Consider the following 19,050-nt stretch of genomic DNA (forward strand, 5'->3'; position numbering starts at 1 on the left):
AAGGTGTTGTAAAGTGGCTGACAGAGGGCCAGACAGATCCAAGAAGTTGTGTGTGTTCAGAGGCAAGCTATGGCCATTCCACATGGGAAAAAGAAGACACATACCTGTGACTTTCTTATATCATTTCAATCTAGAATGATCCTGGAACTTGCAACTCCTCCAGCACCTTCAGAACTCATTGACAGTTACAAATGTGGGATCTATAGCTTTGCCTAATGTGGAAACCACTGTAGACAAGGGCTCTTAACTAACCATAGGACACAAAGTTGACCAACACAGGTGTGGTGAGGCATTTAGCCTAGTCCTCACAACAGATCTTTGAGCCTGACATTCTGTTATTTGGCTTCCAAATACATGGTACTTTTCTCTTGGTAGACAATGGACTGTAAGCATAGCTAAAGGAGCACCAAATCATCAGTCTGATTGTGTGTGAGGCAGAGGTCTCTGCTTGGTTTGGAGAAAGGGCAAAGACCTGCCTTTGGTCTTCACAGTAAACACTGCACAATGTATTTAAAAATCTTCACAGAAACATAGTGTTGCCCAAACTTCAGTGACAACAGGTGACCAAGATGATGTAAAGTGTAAAACCCACTGTTTAAAACACAAAAAATGATACCATAGAACCTGACAAATTACTAAAGTAAGCAGTGGAGTAATGTGGAGGACAGACCAGGACCTGTAGTCAGATCATCTCTGATTTCTCTCTGCATCACTTGCTGCCTGTGAGGCTTCAGACACCTAAAGCTATCTCAGCCTTTGTTTTCTTTCTTTTTTTTTTTTTGTTTTTTGTTTTGGGACAGAGTCTCGCTCTGTCGCCCAGGCTGGAGTGCAGTGTTGCGATCTCGGCTCACTGCAAGCTCTACTTCCCAGGTTCACGCCATTCTCCTGCCGCAGCCTCCCGAGTAGATGGGACCATAGGTGCCCGCCACCACACCCGGCTAATTTTTTGTATTTTTAGTAGAGACAGGGTTTCACCATGTTAGCCAGGATGGTCTCGATCTCCTCACGTCGTGATCCGCAGGCCTCGGCCTCCCGAAGTGCTGGGATTATAGGCGTGAGACATCGCGCCCGGCCTCAGTCTCTGTTTTCTAAAGTGTAAGATGCTGGTAATATTGCCCCATGAACTTTAAAGGGTGGCAGTAACATATAAGGGAACATAAAGTATTTGGTAAAGTATAAGGCGGTAGGAAATAAATTACTAAAATTATTCTCCTTGCAACCTAGCTGACATGAAAAGGGGTTGTCTCCACAAAGGATGCGGGCCTTCATGGGCAGCATTATTCTGCAGGTCTGCTGCTTCCTGACAGCACAAGGACTCCACCTCACCCAGTACTACCTTACATCCAGTCGGACACCAACCCACAAACTGGTTGGTGCGCTTGCTCTTGATGGTGGCGATAACCGCACTGACATCTTTGGAGACCACATCCCCTCGGTACAACATGCAGCAGGCCATGTACTTGCCATGTCGAGGGTCACAGTGACCACCTGATTAGCTGGCTCAAAGCAGGCATTGGCGATCTCGGCCACGGACAGCTGCTCATGGTAGGCCTTCTTGGCTGAGATGACTGGGGCGTAGGTGGCCAGGGGGAGGTGGATATGGGGGTATGGCACCAGGTTGGTTTGAAATTCTGTCAGATCCACATTCAGGGCCCCACCGAATCACAGGGAGGCCGTGATGGAGGACACGATCTGCCCAATCAGATGACTGAGGTTGGTGTATGTGGGACACTCGATTTCCAGGTTGTACCGACATGTCATAGGTGGCTTTGCCGTTGACCATGAAGGCACAGTCAGAACGTTCCAGGGTCATGTAGGTGGTCAGGATGGAGTGTAGGGCTCCACCATGGCCGTGGAGACCTAGGGGAGCTGGGGAAATGGCAAATTCTAGCTTGGACTTCTTCCCGTAGTCCACCGAGAGCCACTCCATGAGCAGAGACACGAACCTAGAGCCAGTGCCGCCCCCGAAGCTGTGGAAGATGAGGAAGCCCTGCAGTCCGGTGCACAGATCCACCTGAGAGAAACCAGACAACGTGAGCCAGTGCCCGTGGGAGCCACATCACCAACCTCCACCAAGCCAGGGCCACTTCTCTTTGCCTCTGAGAGTGGATATGGATTCAGACTATCCATAATGAACACGCATCACACTTTGAAGCAAAGAAAAGCAGACAATACAGATCTATGCACAAATCACTACGCACACTTCATAGTAAGATATTGCAGACTCAGTCGGACTCAAGATGCTGCTCTAAGTGTTGCGAAAATGACCTTCCCTTTACCATCCAAGGCCTCTTCTCCCGTGCAGGACAACGTCCACATGAAGCCTTCTCTTCTTACCAGTTTGCGGATCCGGTCTAGGACCAGGTCTCCTTGCCGATGGTGTAATGGCCTCTGGAGTAATTACCAGCTGCATCTTCCTTGTCAGTGATCAGCTGCTCGGGTCGAAGAGCTGCCTGTAGGTCCCTGTGCGCACTTCATCTACAAAGAGACCACATGTGCTGTGAGCTTTTAAGGCCTACTGTACACCAAGGTGGACACGTTCCAGGACTGTTCACTTCTACAAAGTACATGCTGTTCAAAGTACATGAGCTACATGTTGTAGGTCAACAGTGGCAGTGTCTGGTAGAAAATGTCTCTGTGTGGGGCCAGGCATGGTGGCTCACGCCTGTAATCCCAGCACTATAGGAGGCCGAGGCGGGAGGATCACAAAGTCAGAAGATCGAGAGGCCAACTTAGGGAAACCCCGTCTCTACTAAAATACAAAAAATTAGTTGGGCGTGGTGTTGTGCGCCTGTAATCCCAGCTACTCAGGAGGTTGAGGCAGGGGAATCACTGGAGCCTGGGAGGCAGAGATTGCAGTGAGATGGCGCCACTGCACTCCAGCCTGGCAACAGAGTGAGACTTTGTCAAAAAAGAGGAAAGGAGGGGAGAGGGAGAGGGGGAGGGGAAGGGTGAAGGGGAGGGGGATGTCTCTGTGTGATAACCAAACCGCAAATGCAATTTAAGGTTCTAGGAAGTTAAAGTCAGCTCTGGTATAAATGTCAGCAGGAACAGCTTCCAGCGAAGGGAAATAAGTTCTTGCATCCCCCCGCCCCGCCTAGGTAATTCTATAGTACATACGTCTTTCCTACCTGAAGCTACATTAAAGGTTAGAAGTTAGAAATCTGACTGGCTGCAGTGGTTCACACCTGTAATGCTAGCACTTTGGGAGGCCAAGGCAGATGGATCACTTGAGGTCAGGAGTTTGAGACCAGCCTGGCCAACACAGTGAAACAAAATTAGCCGGCATGGTGGTGCACACCTATAGTCCCAGCTACTTGGGAGGCTGAGGCAAAAGAATTGCTTGAACCCAGAATGCACTCCAGTCTGGGTGACAGAGCGAGAGATTGTCTCAAAAAAAAAAAGTTTATTATTGCTGTATTTGAGAACTGAAACCCTGAAGCATAGATTAAAGTTGCCTTAAATATACAGTCTAATTAACAGCAGTTACAACTTGCTGTTTTATTATTATTTTTTGAGACAGGGTCTCACTCCATTGCCCAGGCTGGAGGGCAGTGATGAGATCACAGCTCACTGCAGCCTCAAACCTCCTCAGGCTTAGGCGATCCTCCCACCTCAGCCTCCCAGATAACTGGGACTACAGGCACATGTCACCATACCTAGCTAATTTTTTGTATTTTTTTTTGTAGACATAGGGTTTCGCCATGTTGCCCAGGCTGGACTTATACTCCTGGACTCAGGCAATATGCTTGCTTCAGCCTCCCAAAGTGCTGGGATTATAGGCATGAACCACCACACCTGGCCAGAGATGCTGTTTTTAAATGAAAAGAAGAGGCAGTTCCTAAGTGGTTTACCAAAAATTGCTCTTTTAAAAAAAATTAAGATGGGTCTCACTGAGGCTGGTCTTCAACTCGTGGCCTCAAGCAATCCTATCACTTCAGCTTCCCTTGCCACAAGAATCTGTATTAAAATAGCATAAGCTATTGATTGTCCATACATTATTCTTTGCATCACAAATTCCAGGAACGCGAAGATAATACATTAAGCTAGTCAGGAACAAAATGTCTTTAAACAGCTGGCCCCTGGGCATTGGTACAAAGTGTGTTACTGAAGTCCCATATTCATTTTCATCTTTTTCTTCTTATTTTGAAACAGGGTCTGGCTCTGTCCCCCAGGCTGGAATGCATTGGCATTGTCATAGCTCACTACAGGCTGAACCTCCTGGGCTCGGGACCACAGGTGTGTGCCACCATGCCCAGCTACTTTTTTTTTTTTTAAGTTTTTGAAGAGACGAGGGTCTCCCGATGTTGCCCAGTCTGGTTTTGAACCTCTGGACTAAAGTGATCCTCCCACCTTGGCCTCCTGAGTCTGGAATTGCAGGCGTGAGCCACTGTGCCCTGCCTGAAGTCCCATATTCATGACTCTGGGCCTGATAAATTCTGCATACCCCATATAGCTCAAAGTGCTCCGAGCTATTTTTCCTTTTTTCACTTTCTTAGTGAGGAGTGAGTTTCTGCCCACCAGAAAGGGAGAGGCACATCCCTGCTCAGGGAAGAGCCAAGCTGAGACTCAATACTCATTTTGGAGGACTTTGGAACTGATTCTTCCTTTTTTTTTTTTTTTGTTTTTTGTTTTGGGACAGAGTCTCGCTCTGTCGCCCAGGCTGGAGTGCAGTGGTTGCGATCTCGGCTCACTGCAAGCTCTACTTCCCAGGTTCACGCCATTCTCCTGCCGCAGCCTCCCGAGTAGATGGGACCATAGGTGCCCGCCACCACACCCGGCTAATTTTTTGTATTTTTAGTAGAGACAGGGTTTCACCATGTTAGCCAGGATGGTCTCGATCTCCTCACGTCGTGATCCGCAGGCCTCGGCCTCCCGAAGTGCTGGGATTATAGGCGTGAGACATCGCGCCCGGCCTCAGTCTCTGTTTTCTAAAGTGTAAGATGCTGGTAATATTGCCCCATGAACTTTAAAGGGTGGCAGTAACATATAAGGGAACATAAAGTATTTGGTAAAGTATAAGGCGGTAGGAAATAAATTACTAAAATTATTCTCCTTGCAACCTAGCTGACATGAAAAGGGGTTGTCTCCACAAAGGATGCGGGCCTTCATGGGCAGCATTATTCTGCAGGTCTGCTGCTTCCTGACAGCACAAGGACTCCACCTCACCCAGTACTACCTTACATCCAGTCGGACACCAACCCACAAACTGGTTGGTGCGCTTGCTCTTGATGGTGGCGATAACCGCACTGACATCTTTGGAGACCACATCCCCTCGGTACAACATGCAGCAGGCCATGTACTTGCCATGTCGAGGGTCACAGTGACCACCTGATTGGCTGGCTCAAAGCAGGCATTGGCGATCTCGGCCACGGACAGCTGCTCATGGTAGGCCTTCTTGGCTGAGATGACTGGGGCGTAGGTGGCCAGGGGGAGGTGGATATGGGGGTATGGCACCAGGTTGGTTTGAAATTCTGTCAGATCCACATTCAGGGCCCCACCGAATCACAGGGAGGCCGTGATGGAGGACACGATCTGCCCAATCAGATGACTGAGGTTGGTGTATGTGGGACACTCGATTTCCAGGTTGTACCGACATGTCATAGGTGGCTTTGCTGTTGACCATGAAGGCACAGTCAGAACGTTCCAGGGTCATATAGGTGGTCAGGATGGAGTGTAGGGCTCCACCATGGCCGTGGAGACCTAGGGGAGCTGGGGAAATGGCAAATTCTAGCTTGGACTTCTTCCCGTAGTCCACCGAGAGCCACTCCATGAGCAGAGACACGAACCTAGAGCCAGTGCCGCCCCCGAAGCTGTGGAAGATGAGGAAGCCCTGCAGTCCGGTGCACAGATCCACCTGAGAGAAACCAGACAACGTGAGCCAGTGCCCGTGGGAGCCACACCACCAACCTCCACCAAGCCAGGGCCACTTCTCTTTGCCTCTGAGAGTGGATATGGATTCAGACTATCCATAATGAACACGCATCACACTTTGAAGCAAAGAAAAGCAGACAATACAGATCTATGCACAAATCACTACGCACACTTCATAGTAAGATATTGCAGACTCAGTCGGACTCAAGATGCTGCTCTAAGTGTTGCGAAAATGACCTTCCCTTTACCATCCAAGGCCTCTTCTCCCGTGCAGGACAACGTCCACATGAAGCCTTCTCTTCTTACCAGTTTGCGGATCCGGTCTAGGACCAGGTCTCCTTGCCGATGGTGTAATGGCCTCTGGAGTAATTACCGGCTGCATCTTCCTTGTCAGTGATCAGCTGCTCCGGGTCGAAGAGCTGCCTGTAGGTCCCTGTGCGCACTTCATCTACAAAGAGACCACATGTGCTGTGAGCTTTTAAGGCCTACTGTACACCAAGGTGGACACGTTCCAGGACTGTTCACTTCTACAAAGTACATGCTGTTCAAAGTACATGAGCTACATGTTGTAGGTCAACAGTGGCAGTGTCTGGTAGAAAATGTCTCTGTGTGGGGCCAGGCATGGTGGCTCACGCCTGTAATCCAGCACTATAGGAGGCCGAGGCGGGAGGATCACAAAGTCAGAAGATCGAGAGGCCAACTTAGGGAAACCCCGTCTCTACTAAAATACAAAAAATTAGTTGGGCGTGGTGTTGTGCGCCTGTAATCCCAGCTACTCAGGAGGTTGAGGCAGGGGAATCACTGGAGCCTGGGAGGCAGAGATTGCAGTGAGATGGCGCCACTGCACTCCAGCCTGGCAACAGAGTGAGACTTTGTCAAAAAAGAGGAAAGGAGGGGAGAGGGAGAGGGGGAGGGGAAGGGTGAAGGGGAGGGGGATGTCTCTGTGTGATAACCAAACCGCAAATGCAATTTAAGGTTCTAGGAAGTTAAAGTCAGCTCTGGTATAAATGTCAGCAGGAACAGCTTCCAGCGAAGGGAAATAAGTTCTTGCATCCCCCCGCCCCGCCTAGGTAATTCTATAGTACATACGTCTTTCCTACCTGAAGCTACATTAAAGGTTAGAAGTTAGAAATCTGACTGGCTGCAGTGGTTCACACCTGTAATGCTAGCACTTTGGGAGGCCAAGGCAGATGGATCACTTGAGGTCAGGAGTTTGAGACCAGCCTGGCCAACACAGTGAAACAAAATTAGCCGGCATGGTGGTGCACACCTATAGTCCCAGCTACTTGGGAGGCTGAGGCAAAAGAATTGCTTGAACCCAGAATGCACTCCAGTCTGGGTGACAGAGCGAGAGATTGTCTCAAAAAAAAAAAGTTTATTATTGCTGTATTTGAGAACTGAAACCCTGAAGCATAGATTAAAGTTGCCTTAAATATACAGTCTAATTAACAGCAGTTACAACTTGCTGTTTTATTATTATTTTTTGAGACAGGGTCTCACTCCATTGCCCAGGCTGGAGGGCAGTGATGAGATCACAGCTCACTGCAGCCTCAAACCTCCTCAGGCTTAGGCGATCCTCCCACCTCAGCCTCCCAGATAACTGGGACTACAGGCACATGTCACCATACCTAGCTAATTTTTTGTATTTTTTTTTGTAGACATAGGGTTTCGCCATGTTGCCCAGGCTGGACTTATACTCCTGGACTCAGGCAATATGCTTGCTTCAGCCTCCCAAAGTGCTGGGATTATAGGCATGAACCACCACACCTGGCCAGAGATGCTGTTTTTAAATGAAAAGAAGAGGCAGTTCCTAAGTGGTTTACCAAAAATTGCTCTTTTAAAAAAAATTAAGATGGGTCTCACTGAGGCTGGTCTTCAACTCGTGGCCTCAAGCAATCCTATCACTTCAGCTTCCCTTGCCACAAGAATCTGTATTAAAATAGCATAAGCTATTGATTGTCCATACATTATTCTTTGCATCACAAATTCCAGGAACGCGAAGATAATACATTAAGCTAGTCAGGAACAAAATGTCTTTAAACAGCTGGCCCCTGGGCATTGGTACAAAGTGTGTTACTGAAGTCCCATATTCATTTTCATCTTTTTCTTCTTATTTTGAAACAGGGTCTGGCTCTGTCCCCCAGGCTGGAATGCATTGGCATTGTCATAGCTCACTACAGGCTGAACCTCCTGGGCTCGGGACCACAGGTGTGTGCCACCATGCCCAGCTACTTTTTTTTTTTTAAGTTTTTGAAGAGACGAGGGTCTCCGATGTTGCCCAGTCTGGTTTTGAACCTCTGGACTAAAGTGATCCTCCCACCTTGGCCTCCTGAGTCTGGAATTGCAGGCGTGAGCCACTGTGCCCTGCCTGAAGTCCCATATTCATGACTCTGGGCCTGATAAATTCTGCATACCCCATATAGCTCAAAGTGCTCCGAGCTATTTTTCCTTTTTTCACTTTCTTAGTGAGGAGTGAGTTTCTGCCCACCAGAAAGGGAGAGGCACATCCCTGCTCAGGGAAGAGCCAAGCTGAGACTCAATACTCATTTTGGAGGACTTTGGAACTGATTCTTCCTTTTTTTTTTTTTAACAGGATCTCACTGTGTTGCTCAGGCTGGGCTCAAACTCCCAGACTCAAATGATCCTCCTGCCTCAGCATCCTTTGCAGGCTGGGCTACAAAGCATGCACCACCACGCCCAATTTTTTTTTTTTTTTTGAGACAGAGTCTCATTCTGTCACCCAGGCTGGAGTGCAATGGCGCTATCTCGGCTCACCGCAACCTCTGCCTCCCAGGTTCAAGTGATTCCCCTGCCTCACCCTCCCTAGTACCTGTGATTATAGGCACCCGCCACCACGCCCAGCTAATTTTTTGTATTTTTAGTAGAGACAGGGTTTCACCATGTTAGCCAGGATGGTCTCGATCTCCTCACGTCGTGATCCGCAGGCCTCGGCCTCCCGAAGTGCTGGGATTATAGGCGTGAGACATCGCGCCCGGCCTCAGTCTCTGTTTTCTAAAGTGTAAGATGCTGGTAATATTGCCCCATGAACTTTAAAGGGTGGCAGTAACATATAAGGGAACATAAAGTATTTGGTAAAGTATAAGGCGGTAGGAAATAAATTACTAAAATTATTCTCCTTGCAACCTAGCTGACATGAAAAGGGGTTGTCTCCACAAAGGATGCGGGCCTTCATGGGCAGCATTATTCTGCAGGTCTGCTGCTTCCTGACAGCACAAGGACTCCACCTCACCCAGTACTACCTTACATCCAGTCGGACACCAACCCACAAACTGGTTGGTGCGCTTGCTCTTGATGGTGGCGATAACCGCACTGACATCTTTGGAGACCACATCCCCTCGGTACAACATGCAGCAGGCCATGTACTTGCCATGTCGAGGGTCACAGTGACCACCTGATTGGCTGGCTCAAAGCAGGCATTGGCGATCTCGGCCACGGACAGCTGCTCATGGTAGGCCTTCTTGGCTGAGATGACTGGGGCGTAGGTGGCCAGGGGGAGGTGGATATGGGGGTATGGCACCAGGTTGGTTTGAAATTCTGTCAGATCCACATTCAGGGCCCCACCGAATCACAGGGAGGCCGTGATGGAGGACACGATCTGCCCAATCAGATGACTGAGGTTGGTGTATGTGGGACACTCGATTTCCAGGTTGTACCGACATGTCATAGGTGGCTTTGCTGTTGACCATGAAGGCACAGTCAGAACGTTCCAGGGTCATATAGGTGGTCAGGATGGAGTGTAGGGCTCCACCATGGCCGTGGAGACCTAGGGGAGCTGGGGAAATGGCAAATTCTAGCTTGGACTTCTTCCCGTAGTCCACCGAGAGCCACTCCATGAGCAGAGACACGAACCTAGAGCCAGTGCCGCCCCCGAAGCTGTGGAAGATGAGGAAGCCCTGCAGTCCGGTGCACAGATCCACCTGAGAGAAACCAGACAACGTGAGCCAGTGCCCGTGGGAGCCACACCACCAACCTCCACCAAGCCAGGGCCACTTCTCTTTGCCTCTGAGAGTGGATATGGATTCAGACTATCCATAATGAACACGCATCACACTTTGAAGCAAAGAAAAGCAGACAATACAGATCTATGCACAAATCACTACGCACACTTCATAGTAAGATATTGCAGACTCAGTCGGACTCAAGATGCTGCTCTAAGTGTTGCGAAAATGACCTTCCCTTTACCATCCAAGGCCTCTTCTCCCGTGCAGGACAACGTCCACATGAAGCCTTCTCTTCTTACCAGTTTGCGGATCCGGTCTAGGACCAGGTCTCCTTGCCGATGGTGTAATGGCCTCTGGAGTAATTACCGGCTGCATCTTCCTTGTCAGTGATCAGCTGCTCCGGGTCGAAGAGCTGCCTGTAGGTCCCTGTGCGCACTTCATCTACAAAGAGACCACATGTGCTGTGAGCTTTTAAGGCCTACTGTACACCAAGGTGGACACGTTCCAGGACTGTTCACTTCTACAAAGTACATGCTGTTCAAAGTACATGAGCTACATGTTGTAGGTCAACAGTGGCAGTGTCTGGTAGAAAATGTCTCTGTGTGGGGCCAGGCATGGTGGCTCACGCCTGTAATCCCAGCACTATAGGAGGCCGAGGCGGGAGGATCACAAAGTCAGAAGATCGAGAGGCCAACTTAGGGAAACCCCGTCTCTACTAAAATACAAAAAATTAGTTGGGCGTGGTGTTGTGCGCCTGTAATCCCAGCTACTCAGGAGGTTGAGGCAGGGGAATCACTGGAGCCTGGGAGGCAGAGATTGCAGTGAGATGGCGCCACTGCACTCCAGCCTGGCAACAGAGTGAGACTTTGTCAAAAAAGAGGAAAGGAGGGGAGAGGGAGAGGGGGAGGGGAAGGGTGAAGGGGAGGGGGATGTCTCTGTGTGATAACCAAACCGCAAATGCAATTTAAGGTTCTAGGAAGTTAAAGTCAGCTCTGGTATAAATGTCAGCAGGAACAGCTTCCAGCGAAGGGAAATAAGTTCTTGCATCCCCCCGCCCCGCCTAGGTAATTCTATAGTACATACGTCTTTCCTACCTGAAGCTACATTAAAGGTTAGAAGTTAGAAATCTGACTGGCTGCAGTGGTTCACACCTGTAATGCTAGCACTTTGGGAGGCCAAGGCAGATGGATCACTTGAGGTCAGGAGTTTGAGACCAGCCTGGCCAACACAGTGAAACAAAATTAGCCGGCATGGTGGTGCACACCTATAGTCCCAGCTACTTGGGAGGCTGAGGCAAAAGAATTGCTTGAACCCAGAATGCACTCCAGTCTGGGTGACAGAGCGAGAGATTGTCTCAAAAAAAAAAAGTTTATTATTGCTGTATTTGAGAACTGAAACCCTGAAGCATAGATTAAAGTTGCCTTAAATATACAGTCTAATTAACAGCAGTTACAACTTGCTGTTTTATTATTATTTTTTGAGACAGGGTCTCACTCCATTGCCCAGGCTGGAGGGCAGTGATGAGATCACAGCTCACTGCAGCCTCAAACCTCCTCAGGCTTAGGCGATCCTCCCACCTCAGCCTCCCAGATAACTGGGACTACAGGCACATGTCACCATACCTAGCTAATTTTTTGTATTTTTTTTTGTAGACATAGGGTTTCGCCATGTTGCCCAGGCTGGACTTATACTCCTGGACTCAGGCAATATGCTTGCTTCAGCCTCCCAAAGTGCTGGGATTATAGGCATGAACCACCACACCTGGCCAGAGATGCTGTTTTTAAATGAAAAGAAGAGGCAGTTCCTAAGTGGTTTACCAAAAATTGCTCTTTTAAAAAAAATTAAGATGGGTCTCACTGAGGCTGGTCTTCAACTCGTGGCCTCAAGCAATCCTATCACTTCAGCTTCCCTTGCCACAAGAATCTGTATTAAAATAGCATAAGCTATTGATTGTCCATACATTATTCTTTGCATCACAAATTCCAGGAACGCGAAGATAATACATTAAGCTAGTCAGGAACAAAATGTCTTTAAACAGCTGGCCCCTGGGCATTGGTACAAAGTGTGTTACTGAAGTCCCATATTCATTTTCATCTTTTTCTTCTTATTTTGAAACAGGGTCTGGCTCTGTCCCCCAGGCTGGAATGCATTGGCATTGTCATAGCTCACTACAGGCTGAACCTCCTGGGCTCGGGACCACAGGTGTGTGCCACCATGCCCAGCTACTTTTTTTTTTTTTAAGTTTTTGAAGAGACGAGGGTCTCCCGATGTTGCCCAGTCTGGTTTTGAACCTCTGGACTAAAGTGATCCTCCCACCTTGGCCTCCTGAGTCTGGAATTGCAGGCGTGAGCCACTGTGCCCTGCCTGAAGTCCCATATTCATGACTCTGGGCCTGATAAATTCTGCATACCCCATATAGCTCAAAGTGCTCCGAGCTATTTTTCCTTTTTTCACTTTCTTAGTGAGGAGTGAGTTTCTGCCCACCAGAAAGGGAGAGGCACATCCCTGCTCAGGGAAGAGCCAAGCTGAGACTCAATACTCATTTTGGAGGACTTTGGAACTGATTCTTCCTTTTTTTTTTTTTAACAGGATCTCACTGTGTTGCTCAGGCTGGGCTCAAACTCCCAGACTCAAATGATCCTCCTGCCTCAGCATCCTTTGCAGGCTGGGCCTACAAAGCATGCACCACCACGCCCAATTTTTTTTTTTTTTTTTGAGACAGAGTCTCATTCTGTCACCCAGGCTGGAGTGCAATGGCGCTATCTCGGCTCACCGCAACCTCTGCCTCCCAGGTTCAAGTGATTCCCCTGCCTCACCCTCCCTAGTACCTGTGATTATAGGCACCCGCCACCACGCCCAGCTAATTTTTGTATTTTTAGTAGAGACAGGGTTTCACCAGGTTGGGAAGGCTGGTCTCCAACTCCCGACCCCAGGTGATCCACCCGCTGTGGCCTCCTAAAGTGTAGGAATTACAGGCGTGAGCCACCGCGCCTGGCCTTGACCTCTTTTCAGTTTGCGAAAGCATCAGCACCAGCATGTCTGTGTACTGTCCTCCAATTAAAAGCCCCTTCTGCACATGGCTAACAGCTCCTCATCCTCCTAATCCTTCTTTCTTTTTTTTAAGACAGGGTCTCATTGTGTCACCCAGGTTGGAGTGCAGTGGTGCAATCATAGCTCACTGCAGCCTTGACCTCCTGGAGTCAAGAAATCCACCTGCCTCAGCCTCGTGAGTAGCTAGGACTACAGGCATGTGCCACCGTGCCCAGCAATTTTTTTGTTGTTGTTGTTTTTATTTTTAGTAGAGACAAGGTCTTCTTGCTACGTTGCCCTGGCTGGTCTCAAACTCCATGACTCAAGTGATCCTCCCACCTTGGTCTTCCTAAGTGCTGAGATTACAGGTGTGAGCCTCCTCATCTTCTAATCTGGGTTCATAGCATCAGGAAGCCTTGCCTGCCTGGCTGAGCTTACTGGATGACCTTGAGCCCCATGTCCTTCCACGGCTCTGGCCATTAGACCGCTCTCTGCCTAGTGGGTCTTTCCTACCAGTCTGAGTGTCCCTTGGAGATCTGAAGTTGACCTCTCTCCATGATCCCAGCACCTAGCATAGGTCTAGGAAGGCTGGTTTGAAGAAATACACAGAATAAAAATGGATGGATTAACCAGAGTGCTCAGCCAGCCTGCTGGACTGGCACCCGTGGCTACAGACACTTTTGTTTAGCACCATGGAGAGTTCCCTGCACAGAAGCAAGGACTCAGGGCATTGCCCCTCTCTACCTGAGAACTAGACTCAGCACCCAGCACCGGATTTGATAATACAGGTACTCAAATACATGTGCTTTTGTCTTTACTCAGACACTTCTAGGGCTGGCTGGCAGGGTCAGACAGTAATCCCCCACTTTGTAGGGAAGCCCTGTTTTTGCTGAACAGCTCAAGGGTAGGAAGATTCTTTCTTCTACACACTCCTGCAACTGCCAATGCTTGTTCTGTGTGACCCTTGTAGCGGTCCTATGTTGTAGGTGCTACCATTGCCACGGATCAAGTGGGGAGGCAGAGACCCAAGCTCCTTCACCTCTCAAGGGAGTTGGGCCCTCCCACAGATCTCCTTCTGGAGAAAAAAAATGGCCTTGCTGGGCCTATTTCCAGTCCCCAACCACCTCCCTCATGTACATGTGTCTGTTTGTGAAGCCTTCATAGCACCTTAGCTTCCAGGCCCTCCATCCTGGCTGCCTCTCTGGCACCTGCCCTTTTCCTGTGCCGGTCAAAAGAGACACCTATATTCAGTTTGTCAAAGTCTGAAATAAGCCTGTCTTTTAATTTCATTGACTCCCAGTAGTAATTTTTTTAGAAGGCAACTTGGTTCTCTGGCAGTTACACGCCAGGGCTAATTCTCAAAGGCCAAGTCTGGTGCCATCCCACTCCCTCTAAGCTGCTTGAGCCAGATCAGAGATTCTGAAACACTGCAGAAAAGAGAGTTCTCCTGGGGCATCCATTAACATGCAGATTCACCGGCATTCTCCTGAGAGTTTGGTTCAGCAGGTCCAGGCCAGCATCTGCATGCCTAACCCAGGGTCCCAGGTGATCCTTACTATTAGTAGACCATTTGAGGAGAGGCAGGTAGAAGTACATATTCCTGGCAAAGCAAACACTCAGGAGCATGAGAGTGATGAGATCAAGCAATCCCAACCATGTCTGCTACCTCACCTGGAACAAAATCTTCACCCTTTTTTGCCACAGTCAACAGTCCTGCAGTCCCCTCTGCCCTCTCCACCCCACAGCCTGGCCACGCTTCCCTGGCTCCCTAGCCTAGTCACACTGCTGTCTGCCAGTCTGCGAAACAGGCCTGCATGCTCACTGTTCCTCTGCTTGAAGTGCTCTCCCTCTGATCTTGCCAAGGCTGACTCCTTCCCACTCTGCATATTTCAGCTTAAATGTCACCTCACAGAGGCCTCCCCAGCCACCTCTTTAAAGCAGAGGGTCCCTATTCTTCTCCAGAAACAGAAACTATTTGTTTCTTTTGTAGCACCAATAATTACTGAGAATGATGTTGTTAACATTGTTCCTTGAGGCCAGGAACTTGGTTTTGTTCAAGGTGAATCCCTGGTGGCTAAGTCAGCACGCAGCACATATAGCAGTGGGCAATGAGATATCTGTGGAAGGAATGAAGAGTTCTGTGTGGCGGGAGTGGAAGAGGAGTGGGGCAAGGTGGGGTGTGGGGAGCAGGAGCCAGAGCACATGCTCCCTGGCGATGTGCAGTGTGGTCCTACCAACCCCCACCCACCCCTGCCCCAGGAAGCTGAGCTTTTATGGCCCATGGTACCCTGGGCAGGTGTTACCTGCTTGCTCATTCAGCTTGTTATAGCTCAGGTCCAGGGACTTCAGGTCTGTGTGGGCCAGCAGGAGTTCAGCAAGGTATTGGGCCACCTGCTCCTCCAGGCCTGACATCTGTATCTTCCACATGGCCTGATTCACGGTGAGGGTGGCACAGAGGGCCTGGGCTCCTGCCACTCCCAGCTGGTTCTCCGACAGGTCCACTTCTGGGGGACGGAGCCACTCCTCAGTCAGTGGGACGCAAAGGCAGGCACCCCCCTGCCCACGTCCCTCTTCTGCCATCCGCCAAACCTCCAGGTCTGAGGCAGAGGAAGGGACCTTATAGGTGAATTGTCCTGGGGTTGGATGGTGGCTCTGGCTCCCAATGGCTGGGTCCCCTCTGCCCCTGACGTCCCCCTCCCTGTGTGCCCACCAGCTTCTGTGTCAAGTGGTTAAAACCGCCTACCTCTTGGTACTGTAGAGACTGCTGTGGTGGGGGACAGCCACCCCGTCAATGACTGTGTCTGGCAGTGATATCACCACCCACTTCAGAAGCCCTCATGGCCCCATTGCCAGGATTGGCAATAATAGCCCAGGTGGCCATGCACTTACATGGGTCACACACTCTGCTGACCACTTCAGGAGTGCGTTTCACTTCATGCTCACCACAGTCCCAAGCTTATGAGGTCTTGTGGGGGCCATTTCACAGATTGGAAACTGAGCTGCTTTCATAAGTCACCCTGTTTTCTCAGTGGCAGAGCCAGCATTTGGATTCAGCTCCAATGAACTCACACCTTGCCCACCCCTTTCTTGAACTTCCCAGTCTGCAACTCTCTGTGTTGCAGGACTTTCCACCCTGCATTCAGGCACTGGGAGTCTCTTATGTGCAGGGCAGGGCAGGAGAATGGGTGCCAGCTAGCAAGGAAGGAGAGTGGTGGGGTGCGGTGGGTGAGAAAGGGACTTGTATCCAGCATTGACTGCACAGCGGAGGGTCTAACTCCACCCCACATGCCCCCTCCTGTGATGAGGCCCCTCCTCTATCCACCAGCAACACCAGCAGGCCCCAGGTGACATGGCCCAGCTTTCGGGAGTGGAGGCACATCCCTGAGAAAAGGGAGGACTCACGCCTGCCCACCTGCCCCAGGCCCAGCACCTACCACAGATGCTGCTGCTTTTGCTCAGGGCACTTGCCAGGGCCTCTGTACCTGCCTCATAGAGCCCATTGTCCCAGAGTTTCAGCTACTTGACATATAGATTGGAGCTCATGAGGAAGCCAGAGCCCGGCACCCTGGGACAGACAGAGCAAACACACTGGCCACTATCCTGGCTCATGCTCCAGGGCTCAGCCCACTCCATGTCCCCGACCTGGAAAGTACCCCGCTTCCTACCTGCCTAAGGGACACCTGCTTCTCCTTTTAGGCCCCGCCCAGGTCTCCCCCTACTCCCACCTCTCCCAGATCCCCCAGTGGGTTAGAAGCTTGCAGGCTCCCCAACCCTTAATGCCATCTGTCATAGCCTCAATCCCATCTGTCTCCCAGATGTGGAGGGTAGGGCATGACTGGCACAGGCAGAAGCTGGTAAGTATAGGGGACAGACTCAAGGGCACTCTCATGGCTGTTGTCTCCTGGGGCCTCTCCCTGTAAGCCTGGACCCAGTGTCCTTCCAGTGGTACCTGGGGCCCCAGGCCACCATGCGGCAGGTTCAGCTCTGGGGTGCTCCCTTGGCACAGAAAGCAGAAGATGGGCACAATGCTATGGATCCGGCAGGACCTTAGGTAGAGGGTGTCCCCAACCAGTTCTCCAAGCCCATGGGTGCTTGGTAGGAGACAGCAGGATGAAGGTGAACCCCTGCATGGCTATAGCCACCTGCCTCCTCCCCTGCCCTGCATCACTACCTGGCCTATTGTTTGCCTCTAGAAGCACTGCTTCCTACACTCCTTGGGACCATTGCCTCCATGTGACAGATGGGAACATCCAGGCTAAGACAACGCAAATCTTTTCCTTAAAGTCATACAGCTGTCAAAAGAAAGCTGGACAACCTGGGCAACATAGCGAGATAAAAAATTATTTAAATTAGCCAGATGTGGTGGTTCCCTGTAGTCTCAGCGACTCAGGAGGCTGAGGCAGGAGGCTCACTGGAGTGCAGAGTTCAAAGCTGTAGTGTTGGCCGGGCGCGGTGGCTCAAGCCTGTAATCCCAGCACTTTGGGAGGCCGAGACGGGCGGATCACGAGGTCACAAGATCAAGACCATCCTGGCTAACACGGTGAAACCCCGTCTCTACTAAAAAATACAAAAAACTAGCCGGGCGAGGTGGCGGGCGCCTGTAGTCTCAGCTACTCAGGAGGCTGAGGCAGGAGAATGGCATGAACCCGGGAGGCGGAGCTTGCAGTGAGCTGAGATCTGGCCACTGCACTCCAGCCTGGGCGACAGAGCGAGACTCTGCCTCAAAAAAAAAAAAACAAAAAAAAAAAACAAAGCTGCAGTGAGCTATGATCCTGCCACTGCACTGAAATCTGGGTAACAGAGCAAGACACTGGCTCTAATAAATAAATACATGAATAACGTACCACAGCTAGTGGTAGCCAATCCTGATAGAGTCAGGCCTCTGCCTGTCTGATGCCAAACTGCACGCTGTGTCTTTTAACCCGATTGCAGACCACAAGTGTTTTGTGAATATTTTCCCGGGGAAAAAACAGAAGTAGTTCTAAATTGTATACATCCATTAGCTTAGTTTTACCTATGGATTGGGAAAACCCAGCTCTAATTGCATTTCAGGCCGGGACAGCCCTTGGTGCACTGTCTGGCGGGATTTTGCATTTTAACCTCCTTCTGGAAGCGCCTTCTCATGGTAAAGTTAGTGATGCCGCCAGGAGCGCCGAGGGGAGGGCGAGGGGCTGGAGACGCCCCGCAGAGGGCTACGTGCCCTGCTGAACAGGGGTCTCCTGCCTCCTCGGCCTCAGCCCACCTCCCACAACCCCTGTGGGAGAAGCCTCCAAGGGGAGGAGGCGGGCCTGGCCCCTGCCCCGTGCACCTTCCGTCTCCGGGTCGGAGTCCGAATCGGCCTCGGGACCCTCCTTGGCCTCGGGGACCCCTGCAAGACGTCCGCAGGCCGCCGTCGCCTCTTCCTCCTGCTCTTCATCCTCCCCAGACCTCTCGCAGGAACCACTCATGGTTAAGCCCCTTTCGCAGCCTCAGACCCTCAGGCGAAGACCGCTTGCCGCCTCACCTAGAGCGCGGCCCGGGGATGTGGGCGGAGTCTGCGGCTGCGCTGACCAATCGAATGTGGCGTCCATCGACTGGCGTCCGCCACGGCAATTAGCGACGGGCTCCCTAGCGGCGGTCGCCCCGGCAACCCGGTGTTGTTGGTTGCCGTAGAAACCGTGGCTCGCCTCAGCTGAGGCTCCCCGCCTGAGAGGGTAAACTGCACGCGCCACGGGCCATGAACTAGCTTGGGCGCCTTGTGGGCATTTAGCCTCCCTGCTTCCCTAGGGGGTTCCAGCATCGCCCCCCTTTCATGGACTGGGAAACATGCCTGACTCCAGGACTTGTGTTTTCCTCACTGCACTGGGGAAGGTGGCGGGGGACAACTTTTCAGGAGGGCCTGGGGAACTTCGCAGAGGCAGGTCACCCTCTCACTCTAGGCCTCTTAGTTCTCTTGCATGCTCTGGCCTTTGCATACGCTGCTCCCTGCACCGGGAACCTCCATCCCCATCTTTTTCTGCTTGTCGAACTTCAGAAATCTGCAAGGGTCAGCTTAGAGGTCACTTCTTCCTGAAGCTTTCCTCAACACCCTCCCCGCCCTGCTGCTGCTGCGCTCAGGCCGTCCTCTCACAGCACTGATAACAGCTGTCTCTCCCCACCCTCCCACCACCTCCACTCCCACCCCAGGAAGTGAGGCCAGAGGGCA

At 50.9% G+C, this 19,050-nt stretch overlaps 2 pseudogenes; both read right to left on the reverse strand.

Annotated features, from left to right (window-relative positions):
• Positions 1 to 1,085: 1,085 nt before the first annotated feature.
• Positions 1,086 to 5,857, reverse strand: LOC117096521 (annotated as a pseudogene).
• Positions 5,858 to 8,883: 3,026 nt separating this feature from the next.
• On the reverse strand, positions 8,884 to 18,681 carry LOC117096636 (annotated as a pseudogene).
• Positions 18,682 to 19,050: the final 369 nt, after the last annotated feature.

The sequence above is a fragment of the Trachypithecus francoisi genome, unplaced genomic scaffold (assembly GCF_009764315.1).
Source record: "Trachypithecus francoisi isolate TF-2019V2 unplaced genomic scaffold, Tfra_2.0 Lachesis_group14, whole genome shotgun sequence".
NCBI classification, from domain to species: domain Eukaryota; kingdom Metazoa; phylum Chordata; class Mammalia; order Primates; family Cercopithecidae; genus Trachypithecus; species Trachypithecus francoisi.